Consider the following 12,746-nt stretch of genomic DNA (forward strand, 5'->3'; position numbering starts at 1 on the left):
TGGTAAAAGTACTTCAGAGACCATGGCGAAGATGATTGAAGCACTCAGCTTTGGAGTAATCTAGTTCGAGAGAAGATTATCTTTTCGACTGTGAAGGTCTCAGGGGCTACTGTGGAGATTATGGGTACCCCATACCTACATGGCATAGTTATCCGACTGGCTATAGGGGATAACTTATATCTATGGAATATGTAACAGATCATGACTTGGGTATTACGTTTCCCTGTATATTATGGAACGGCCTAAAGTCCTGGTTTGATAAGATTGTAAAGTAGATTTAGGAAACCGATACCGTATTGGTTAAGGTTTCTATCTTGTAACCCTGCCCCCCAACCTATATAAGGAGGGCAGGGAGCCCCTCTAGGGGCATGAGGAGACAACCTGATCGTCAGATCAATACACACTCGGCGGATTCAAATCCCCAAACAGGAGTAGGGTATTACCTCTCATTGAGAGGGCCTGAACCTGTCTAAATCCTTTGTCTCCGCATCCATCCACTTTTAGGTCTCGTGCGCTACCCCCTTTTATTATTGCCGAATTCATGTTTCGACACCTATATTCTTGGACCAGGAACACTGCCTACCTACCAACAAGCCAGAGTTTTGGCCATGCAAGACCAAGAATCTGACAGCCACTAACATAAGGATTTTCCCATCCTCATGTTAGAAGGATGAAACATCCCTTTCTTAAGATGGCAGGGCAGAACAAATATGTAAGACTCATTCAAAAGCTCATGCAGGATAGCGCCATTTGGGACTTCAGAAATCAGAGAGAAACTTCATGTTCTTCAACGTGATTCAGTGGTTGATTTGGGTACTGGGATGGGTGTGTCAAGAGGAAAGGGCTCTGAAACTTCATGGAGTGAAGAACAGAAAGATGACTTGGCTTGCATCTTCATCTCACTGCCAGTGGCTATTTATAGAGACAAAATAGCATTAATTTTAATGTCTATGGTTATCTGTATGTTTACGTAAAGTACATATTTAATTACTCTACAGGCTCATCATGTTTAGGATTATAGATTGATTAAACTGTGCTAGTGAATCTCTCAAATCCAAATGAAAGGTGACAAGAGTTTCTACTTTGTACTGCATTTAGACAACCCCCCCCCCCCTCCGTGGCAGTAAAATAAAGGAAAAACACGGTTATTCTAGAGGATTTGTTCCTATAGGAAATATCCTGTAGGGCCATTTGAAACAAATGAGTAATCCCTACCGATTCTTTTGAAAATCCTATATAATGGACTATTCTAGAGGGATTTAGGGGGAAATAAGTGTGAGGTCTCACAACATGTTTTCTTTTTCATGTGTCTTTAGTTCCTAAGGTTTTCTTATGTGCTATACAGCCGGCAGTTTTAAGAGTTTTAAATCCTACATGAATCCAATGAATATGATATTCCATTTTATGTTTTTCTTTTTCGTGTGTTTCGACAATCATGTATTACAAAAGAGCAAGCTCACAGAAAAGTTGTATCTCATTGCTACGATAGTGAAACCGAGATAGCTAACTACCTCAAAAGAGATGCCCTACGCAAACAATTTATGCGAAATGCTGGCACTTATCAATGGGAGGAAAGATAGCTAGACTGCAATACTTGGAGAAAAGAAAAACTGCAATAGTAGGCTACTTGTTTTGATGTGTCTGAATTCCCGGAGTAGATGCACACATTATGTCAGGTTACAGATAAGGTATACCCTCTACCCTTGGATAGACGTCCTGCACTGATATGGTATACCTGCGTGTATACGGATGTCTCCTGTACACGTTAAGGAAATTCATCACGGAGTCCATAGATGGAAGGACTCCTACTCGGACAAAACTGGGTCGTTACTGTATCGTGTGGGGTCCGATGTCTCCGAGTTCTACTTAGAGACCAACTGACCCGTGGTATAAAAGGGACCCCCCGGGAGGACCTAAGGCATCGAATCTCACTGCCAACACAACCACCACAGCCTACGAAGTCGGAGCTTTCAGGAGCCAAGTCGCCGGGGTGATCTAGTCGAACCAACTCGACTACGGTCTCGTCGGTATCGTCGAGTTCTGCTATTCCCTTTGTAATCTGTGGTTTCCACTATATAATCCCATATCAACTGAATTAGGGCTATTACCTATCAAGGGGCTTGAACCAGTATAATCCTTGTTTCCTGTTTGCTTGATGTCGTACTACGTAGATCCTCGTACCAGCGTACCCTAATACCCTCTATATTCGGTCTACGGGTATCCACCGTCGACAGTGGCGCGCCAGGTAGGGGTACTTGGTGCTCAAGGTTCTACTACTATATCATCAAGCTTCGTCGACAATAGCGTCAACCCCGGCATCAACCAAGGAGTTCCTACTTCAACAATGCTGGTCTGGACTCAAGTCGGCGAGATCGTCTTCCCGGTTTACACCACAGTGCCGATCTCGACTGGTCCATCGATGACCGGAAACGAGAACACCGTGGTTACAACCCTGGGCGACTCCATGTCGAAGGATCCTCCCGCAGAAGTGGAGAACGGAACATCGACGACATCCGAGTCTGAGAAGGATCCTAGTGCGGCCAAATCTTGTCCTTCCGACAAGAATCACGAGCCGACAAGGACAACTTCCGAGGCGACAAGGTTCTGGTGTCCTATTCACAAAACCAAGAAACACACCTTGCAAGCTTGCTGGGTTTTTCTCGACGTACAAGCTGAGATCCGTGCCTGCAAAGAGCGTGGAATTCAACGTACTTCTTCAACCCGTGATGTCTATTGTCCTATTCACAAGACAAAGAATCACGACCTCTCAAGCTGCAAGGTTCTTCTCAGCGCCATGAGGACGTCACTGCCTAAGGTCCAACAGTCACAAATCTCTCTCAGAGATGCAGACAAGGAACGAGGAGTGACGGTTATCTCAGATCGATTCGTTGGGGTAATCGACATCGATCCCCATGAGCTGTCAGTTCTACACTTGCTCGAAGACCAGGGCTCATCATCGACGAGTACACCACGCGATGTATTTGCTATCGATGGGACCAGGACGTTTGCGCGCGCTAACGTAGAAGCGGAGGATCAAGTAACTACACCGGCCCAGCATATCGGGGCCATCAACGCAATACTGAGGGAAACCCCTTATGATCCCGTTCTGAACGATGACCTCGCACGGTGGACAGAACGACTACGGGAATCAGTGGCTAATCTCAGTAACGCGTTCAAGGAGGCCGCCGCCGAAGCACAACCAGAGCAACCGCCAGCTGGCGAACCACCTGAGCAGCGGACATCACGTTGACAAGCCACTCCTCCACCTCGCGGCACCAGCGATCTCCGTGATCACTTGAATGGCCGCCGAGAAGCACGACGTGCACGAGACAACGAAAATCGTTCCCGACATCGTATCTCTTCATGACGTCGAGGAAACGAAGAGCGAGAAGGACATCCGAGCGAGAACCGAGACCGTGATAACCGCCACAGCCGCCACGAACGCGATGATCGCGAACAACGGATGCCAGGCGATACTGGTCGAGGACGCCGCCATAACGATGACGACGACGGAGATCAGCACCGGGACAACAACGGGGAGCGACGACAGGATTCTCGAGAACCCGGACGTCATCCTCGTAATCGTACACCGGAATCGAGTGACTCGTCGTCATCGTCATCATCCTCATCATCCTCATCGTCAGACAGACATTCACGGAGGACATACGATCGCCGACAGCCCACCGCCCCCGGCGGCGGGTGTAGAGCTTTCAGCCGTGCTCTACGTGATGTCCGATGGCCTGAGAGATTCCGACCGGGAGCAATAAAGAAGTACGATGGGAGCACCGACCCAGAAGAATTCCTTCAGGTCTATTTCACAGTACTCTACGCTGCCGGAGCAGACGACAACGCGTTGGCGAATTATTTGCCGGCGGCATTGAAAAGATCTGCGCGTTCATGGCTAGTTCACCTCCCGCCATACTCGATTTCTTCGTGGGCAGATATGTGGCAGCAGTTCGTCGCTAACTTCCAAGGAACTTACAAGCGCCACGCGATCGAAGACGACCTACACACGTTGACGCAGAATCCGGGTGAATCATTGAGGGACTACGTTCGGCGCTTTAATGAGTGCAGAAATATGATCCCCAAAATCACCCATGCTTCTGTGATCCATGCTTTCAAGACTGGTATAAGAGATCGCTATACCACCCAAGAGTTGGCGACAAGGCGGATCACGACTGCTCGAAAACTATTTGAGATTGTCGATCGATGCACTCACGCGGACGACGCACTGAGACGCAAGAACGACAAGCTGAAGACGGGAGGAGAGAAGAAACCAGCCAAGGACGCACCTGAATCAAGCAAGAAGAAGAGTCGCAAGAGTGGGAAAAGGAAAGCTCAAAAGGAAGTCCTCGCGGCAAAGTACGCGGACCCTCCCAAGCACCCAGACCCACAAGGCAACGACACGAAGAAAATATGGTGCCCTATACACAAGTCGGACAGACACTCTCTGGAAGATTGCTTCCTCTTCTAAAAGTCACTCGCAAAGCAACTGGCATTGGAGAAGGGAAAGCAAGTACGTGTAGTCGAGAAGGCCGCTGAGGCAGCTACTCAGGACTCGGACTCAGCATACCCAGATTCCGATCTCCATGTCTCGCACATCTTCGGAGGTTCTACGGCGTACTCTTCGAAGCGAGAGTACAGGAAAGTGGAGCGTGAAGTTTGTTCGACATGGCACGGGCTGCGCCCAAGATGAAATGGTCTGAGCAGAAGATCGAATTCTCAGAGGAAGACCACCCCAAAACTGCTGTCACCCTAGGACGATATCCGATCGTGGTTGAGCCCACTATTCGGAACATCAAGGTCGCGGGTCCTCATCGATGGCGGCAGCTCCATCAACCTACTCTTCGCCAGCACCTTGGACGCGATGGGGATCCCACGAAGCGAGTTGACGCCCACCTATCAACCCTTCCATGGAATTACTCCTCAATCATCATCCAAGCCATTGGGCAAGATTACGTTGCCTATGACTTTCGGCTAAGCAAATTACTTCTGAACAAAGCAGATCACCTTTGATGTCGCTGAATTTGATACAACATGCAATGCCATCATCGGGAGAACTACACTCGCGAAGTTCATGGCCGCATCTCACTACGCGTATCAAGTGCTCAAGATGCCCGGGCCGAACGGAACAATCACTGTTCAGGGGAACACAAAGCTAGCGGTGCAATGCGACAAGCGGAGCCTCAACATGGTCGAGCACACGCCCAACCCACCCGCCACAGCTGAGCCACCCAAGAAAGTGAGCAAAACAAATAAGACGCCGAAACCAGACGGTGCAATCAAGATCGTTCCACTCTCCAGTGCCAACCCTGACAAGACCGTCAAGATCGGGGCATCGCTGGACGAGAAATAGGAACTCGCGCTCATCACCTTCCTCCGCGACAATACAGACGTGTTCGCTTGGCAGCCGTCCGACATGCCGGGGGTCCCCAGGAGGTGATTGAGCACAAACTCATAGTGCGACCCGATGCCAAGCCAGTAAAACAAAAACTGCGGAGATTTGCACCAGATCGAAAACATGCCATAAGAGAAGAGCTTGACAAGCTTCTCAAAGCTGGCTTCATCAGAGAGGTACTCCATCTAGAGTGGCTAGCCAATCCAGTCATGGTGTGGAAGGTCAACGGGAAGTGGAGGATGTGTGTCGACTTCACCGACCTCAACAAGGAGTATCCCAAGGATCACTTCCCCCTTCCTTGAATAGACCAATTGGTGGACTCAACAGCTGGTTGTGAGTTGTTAAGCTTTCTTGACACCTACTCTGGCTACTACCAAATCAGCATGACGAAGAGGACGAGGAGAAGACAACATTCATCACGCTGTTTGGTGTATTCTGTTACGTTAAGATGCCGTTCGGACTGATAACCGCAGAAAACACCTTCCAACGCACGGTCCAAGGGGCACTTAACAATCAGCTTGGAAATAATGTCGAGGCCTATGTCGATGACATTGTAGTCAAGACCAAGACAAGCGACTCATTGATTGACGATCTCCGGGAAACGTTCGACAACCTCCGACGATATCGCCTCATGCTCAATCCAGAGAAGTGCACGTTCGGAGTACCATCGGGCAAGCTGCTTGGGTTCCTCGTCTCCGGAAGAGGGATCGAAGCAAATCCCGAGAAGATCAAGGCAATCGAGAACATGAAGTCGCCCACAAGACTCAAGGAAGTCCAGAAGCTGACTGGATGCATGGCGGCACTGAGTAAGTTCGTCGCTAGGATGGGAGAACGAGTACAAACTTTCTTCGCTCTGCTGAAGAAACAAGACAAATTTGTATGGACACAGGAAGCCGAAGAGGCGTTCATCGCTCTCAAGCGCTACCTGTCAAATCCTCCTGTACTTGTTGCTCCCCAACCTAATGAAGAATTATTCCTCTATATCGCCGCCACGCAATATTCTGTGAGTACTATCATTGTTGTCGAGAGAGAGAAGGTGCAAAGACCAATCTACTACGTCAGCGAAGCTCTCCATGACGCGAAGACAAGATACCCACAGATCCAAAAACTGCTCTATGCAGTAATCATGACATCAAGAAAGCTATCCCACTGCTTCCAAGCCCACAGGGTCACAGTTGTTTCCTTCTTCCCTCTTGGTGAAGTCGTGAGAAATAAAGACGTTGTCAGCCGCATTGCGAAATGGGTAGTCGAGCTAAGCCAGTTTGATGTCTACTTTGTGCCACGAACAACCATCAAGTCCCAAGTTCTCGCCGACTTCGTAGCTGACTGGACTATGCCTCAAAACAGGTCGAACAGTCAAACCGAAGACGAAACATGGACAATGGCGTTCGACGGCGCACTCAACAGCCAAGGAGCAGGGGCAGGGTTCATCTTGACATCACCTTCGGGAGATCAGTTCAAGCATGCAATTCACCTCAACTTCAGGGCAACCAACAACACAGCCGAGTACGAAGGACTACTCGTTGGGATAAGAGCAGCAGCCGCACTAGGAGTCAAACGACTAATCGTGAAAGGAGATTCCGAACTAGTCGCGAAACAAGTGCAGAAAGACTACAAGTGCTATAGCCCCGAGTTATTCAAGTACCTCGCAGAAGTTAGGAAGCTGAAAAAAAGGTTTGACGGGATCGAAATCTGACACGTATATCGCAAGAACAACATCGAACCCGACGACCTAGCACGGCGTATGTCTAGACGAGAGCCACTTGTCACATCCTGATTTTCGTTTTTGGATTTATAAATTATTTAATAAATTATTATTAGAATTTATATTAAATGTTCATTAATTTACAAGTGAAGTTAAATGTGGGAAATAAAATTTCCTAAATATTAAGCATTAATGGATTTAATTTTTATTAAATTCTCCATGGTTAATTATACTCTCTGGAATTTTCTCGGATTTTTCGGAGCTCAATTCCTAATTTTAATCATACAAAGAACATTTCAGTAATTACCCACATATTAAATTAATCATTAAATGGTCTGATTATAATCTTGTTAAGTACTTTGAGTGTCCAAGTATTTTCAGGATTTTTCTTGAAATTATTTGAGCATTGGAAGTAATTTTAACAATTCAAAAATCATTTCAGTGATTATTTTAATTGGAAAAACTTTTAAATCTTCCCCTAAGCCGTGGGCTGATTCCAGCCCATCTCCCTCCTTTGTGTGCACGGCTGTGCAGCCCAAATCGGCCCAGCCGAGCTCCTCCTTCTCTTTCTTTCTTTGCTTTGTTTTCAGCCAGCCCAAGACGGAAAGTCTACTTTCCCTCCCTGTCGCTACAGTATCGTCTTCAACCTCTGGCAGCCGACCTGAGACCGAATTGGCTCGGTTTTTCCCCTCCAAATCCGACCTTTTCTCTTGTGTTTTCCTAAAATTATTTGAGGGAAATTATCTCCTCCTTATCCTCTTTCTTTCCCCTAAAGTTTCAGAGATCAATTTTGCCCGGATAACGTTTTCGAGTTTATCTCTCCACCTAACCCTCGATTTTTCCGGCTCAAATCCTTTCGTTTTGAGTTCGATCTCTCTCACCCATGCCTATATAAAGCATCCCCTAGTCGTCCTCTTCCGTTTGCCCCCAAGTCCCGAGCTCTACCGTTGCCCTTAGCGCCGCCACCGCGTAGCCCTAGCCGCCGCCGTCGTTGTCGCCGCGCCGCGCCGCTGCTGTGGTCGTCGCCGCCGCCTTCCGTCGCCACCGTCGGGTTCGTGAGGAGGAGGAGCACCCCGGCCGCCCCTTTGCAGCCGCCGAAGACCGCCGGAGCGCCGCCGTCGACGTTGAGCCAAACCGTGCCGCCTTGGGACCTCGTCGCCGGCCGTCGTTTGTCGTCGTTCGTCGTTGTTCTTTGCACCGGTGAGTTCGCGTCGTCGTCCTCTTCGTGTTGGTGTCTTCGGATAGCCCAACCGAGCTCTCTATCGCCGGCGGAGTTGTGGTCCAGTGCCATGGCTGCGATGATGTCATCGTGACATCATAAATCTTTTTTTAGTTTTTCTGTATTAGATGAAATCTGATTAAATTTCGGAAATTCATAACTAAATCATCGTAACTCGGATTCAAGTGGTTCAAGTTGCTAAATTCATGTAAAATCGAGATCTACATGTTAAAAATATCCACATGTACTGCTTATACTTATTTTTGTACTGTTTTGTTGATTTTATTTATTTGTTTTAGTTTCCGACGTTCTGGAGGAGAGCGTTTACGTTAAGAAAGGTTTAGAAGCGTTTGAGGAAGCTCAAGGCAAGTCACACTGATCCCAAACACAATCCTTTGAGCATGTTGATCCTATATTTAAATTCTCTATTTATTTCAATTGTGTATTTATTTTCGAATGTCACCAGGTGGTGTGAACCTATTCCTTTGTTATGGCCAATTTGCATTGATTAGTCTATTCCCTGATACTTTGGGTAACAAATTGATGAGCTTGAATCTTATATATTTGTTTGGTTCAGCTAAAAGCTATATATATATATATATATATATATTTGCTTAGCCATGCTTAGAAACATTAGCTCATTAATGGGATGAATCATACTACATTATTATTTATTATTTATGATTATATTTAATGGTAGCTCACGATGGTTAATCGTGTTATGATAATTAATTGATAATTAAAACCTATCAGTGGTGGGTTGTGAGCACATGGTTTTGAACGTCGTGCTCATGACAATTAAGGACCGGTTCGCGAGCTACTGTTGTGAGACATTAACCGTACCAACCACAAGCCAGCGTGGGCAACGGCTTTATCTTCTGTATCATGATTCATTGCGGGGTGCCAGACTGAGAAGCGGCGAGAAGTCCGTGGGGGTCGCTGGGGAGTCCATGCCTCTGGTTATATTTATAGAGGGGTGATTATGATCTAGGAATGGTGCACTGTGGTGAGTTGTGTTGTGCAGAGGGTATTGTCACAGCCTCTATTCGGCTACTTTTCAGTATCACGACGCATGGTAGACATGATGTTGAGGCTGTGTCTTGCGGGTACAGTGATACACCTCTGGCTAGAGTAAAACTATTCGAATAGCCGTGCCCGCGGTCATGGGCGGGTTGAGCAATATTTTTCGTGATTAGTCTCACACCTCTCACAATAATTATTGATGCTATAATTGGTAATAATTTGCTTAGCTACTGGTTTGGAGTTAGATCTGTGCAGCCGGGTTTGGTTGTTTAGAATAGTTGGGCTTGAGCAGCATGGGTGTATTGTTCAGTGTTAATTAAAATTGATGATTGCTCTACTGTTTTACTATTCTTAAATATTTGCTAAATGCTGCTTTTGCAAATGAGCCTATATTATGCCATCCTTTGGTATCCTTGTACACTTGCATATTTGTTGTGTAGCTTGTTGAGTATGTCATATGCTCACCTTGCAATAATCAATCAACCTCAGTTGAAGAAAAAAGGATCCAGAAGGAGAAGACGTTTGGCTTATACCCCAGTTGAGCAGGATCCAGAAGGAGAAGACGTTTGGCTTATACCCCAGTTGAGCTGCCTGTGGGAGTGGAGCTGAAGCCATCGCTAGACCGTTAATTCCGCTGCTGTTTTCTTTTATTTTGTAAGTATGTAACGATGTTATTATGATGGATTTGTATATTAAATTGTCAGTTTGTGTACCTCGGCTGATTCCTGGACGAGGGTCTTATGCACAAATAAGTTCGGAAATTACTAGTAAGTTTCCGGGCGTGACACCACTCGAACCTAGCACTTTCCTAGACATCCTGACAAAGCCATCGGTGAAAGAGGCAAACGGCGAAGATAGCACAGTTGTCCCCGACATCAGCTCGGGGGCTATAGAGGCAGAACACGTCGTCGCCGACATCGAGACCACATAAGACTAGCGGACCCCACTCATCAAATTCCTAAGTAGCGACGAGTTGCCCGAAGACGATGCGGAGGCCGAGAAAATAACCCGTCAAGCCAAAATCTAATGTATGATCGGCAACGATCTATACAAGAAGGCGCCAAACGGGGTACTCCTCAAATGCGTCTCGTTCGATGACGGAAAACATCTCCTCATCGACATACAGGAAGGGATCTGTGGGTCACACGCTGCCGGTCGCACATTGGTTGGAAAAGCTTTTCGACAAGGGTTTTTTTGGCTGACTGCACTCAAAGAAGCTTGTGACATGGTACAGTGGTGCGAAGGCTGTCAATTTCACACTAAACACGCAAAGCTACCAGCGCAAGCGCTCCAGACTATCTCTCTTACTTTCTCGTGCTGGGGGCTCGACATACTCGGACCATTCCCACGAGGACAGGGCGGCTACAGGTTCCTATTCGTGGCGATTGACAAGTTCACCAAGTGGATCGAAGCGACACTCACGGGGGAAATCAAGGCCGACAACGCTATCAAATTCATTAAAGGGATATTCTGCAGATATGGATTGCCTCACCGCATTATAACGGACAACGGCTCCCAGTTCATCAGTGCCGACTTCCAGGATTACTGTATCGGATTGGGAGTCAAGATCTGCTTCGCCTCGGTTTCTCACCCTCAAAGCAATGGACAGGTCGAGAGGGCAAACGGCATAGTACTACAAGGAATCAAGACCGTGTCTACGACAGACTGATGTCACATGACAAGAAGTGGGTCGAAGAACTTCCCTCTGTAGTATGGGCGGTGCGTACCACACCGACAACGTCCAACAAGGAGACACCTTTCTTCCTCATGTACGGCTCAGAAGCCATGCTCCCCACTGAGCTACGACATCAAAGTACACGAGTACAGAAGTACTCCGACGAGGATCAGAAGGAGCAGCGAAACGATGACGTGAATCTACTTGAGGAACATCGAGAAAGAGTTGCCGTCAGAGCAGCCAGCTACCAACAGGCCCTTCGCTATACCACGAGAAGCGCATCAGAGCACGCACACTTTCAATCGGCGACTACGTCCTCTGACGGGTTCAAAGCCAAGCATGGCGTAACAAGCTCTCACCCAAATGGGAAGGACCGTACACGATCACGCAAGTTTTGCGGCCAGGTGCATTCAAGATTGCATACGGCGATGGTCGCGAGTTAGTAAATTCTTGGAACATTGATCAATTACGTAATGTCATCATGGTAAGGGATCGTCGGGAAGAAACACTTTGATTGTGATCTTTACCTGAAAATGAACTTTATTGTATCTGTAAGATGTACAATAAAGTTCATTTTCAGGTAAAGATCACAATCAAAGTGTTTCTTCCCGACGATCCCTTACCACGATGACACCTAGCGTTGAAACCTAGAGTAGGAACAACAAAGACCGGATCCGAATTTTCTATTTGAAGATAAAACCACCTCGCCCGCCATTTGCTACGAGAAGAGGGGCACTGGAAGGGGATGTATCGCGACTTCAGGCCATCCCGAAGCCGGAAGCCGATGCATCCGGACACCTTTTTAAGTTACATCCAGCGCAACTCATAGTAGAAGCGGAAAAGATCAAAAAGGGCTCTACCCCAATGTAGGCCTCACAAAGATAAGAGAAAATGCTAAGGAAGGCGATGGAATTGGGGTTCAGATGGAGCAAAGAAAGACCGTAGAAATTCAAGACGAGAAGAAGAAACTCGGAGGGCGGAGGAAGAAAACCGCAAATAATATAGTCCTCAACCGCAACCATGCAGCCTAGGACAGGTTCGGGTCCAACACCTCCTGGTTCTCTCTCCATAGTCCCGCGGCCAGGGAGAGCACCATCCTCCTGCAGCTTCTTCAGGGACGCGCTGGTGGAAGTGGACTTGTCGAGATCCATTACCGCCGGAGATCACCGGAGAAGGGATCGAGACGAGCAAGCTAGGGTTTTTTGCGGGAGCGGAGAAGACGAGGAGCGCTTGGAGGCTAGAAAGTTTTTCGCAGCAGGCGGACTTCAAAATGGATCCCCAAAACTCCCTTAAATAGACGCACTACCGACGGTACGAATTCCAAGGAAAGGAGAGAGATGGCCGCCGGAAATTTCAGGGTCCGTTACACACAGCAGTTTTCGGACTTCAATTTAAATTCACTCATGACCGTTGAACTTCGCATGGTGTTGTCGATTACTCCTTGTCTCTACGGTTCTCACACCGAGATCGACCAATCGAGAACGACAACGACCTCGACATCAGAAGTCACGATCGGTTACATGAGTTCATTTAAGCAGAAGTCGGGGGCTACTGTCAGGGTTACGGATAAGGTATACCCTCTACCCTTGTATATACGTCCTGCACTGATATGGTATACCTGCGCATATATGGATGTCTCCTGTACACGTTAAGGAAATTCATTATGGAGTCCACAGATGGAAGGACTCCTACTCGGACAAAATTGGGTCGTTACTGTATCGTGTGG

General features: G+C 47.4%; 1 long non-coding RNA gene across 1 annotated transcript; it reads left to right on the plus strand.

Moving 5' to 3' along the window:
• Positions 1 to 7,716: 7,716 nt before the first annotated feature.
• Positions 7,717 to 10,057, plus strand: LOC136356922 (uncharacterized). Its single transcript, XR_010741944.1, has 3 exons — positions 7,717 to 8,303; positions 8,622 to 8,687; positions 9,835 to 10,057. It is a non-coding gene; the product is annotated as an uncharacterized lncRNA (long non-coding RNA).
• The last annotated feature ends 2,689 nt before the right edge of the window (positions 10,058 to 12,746 follow it).

Source organism: Oryza sativa, chromosome 6 (genome assembly GCF_034140825.1).
Source record: "Oryza sativa Japonica Group chromosome 6, ASM3414082v1".
In the NCBI taxonomy this organism is placed as follows: Eukaryota; Viridiplantae; Streptophyta; class Magnoliopsida; order Poales; family Poaceae; genus Oryza; species Oryza sativa.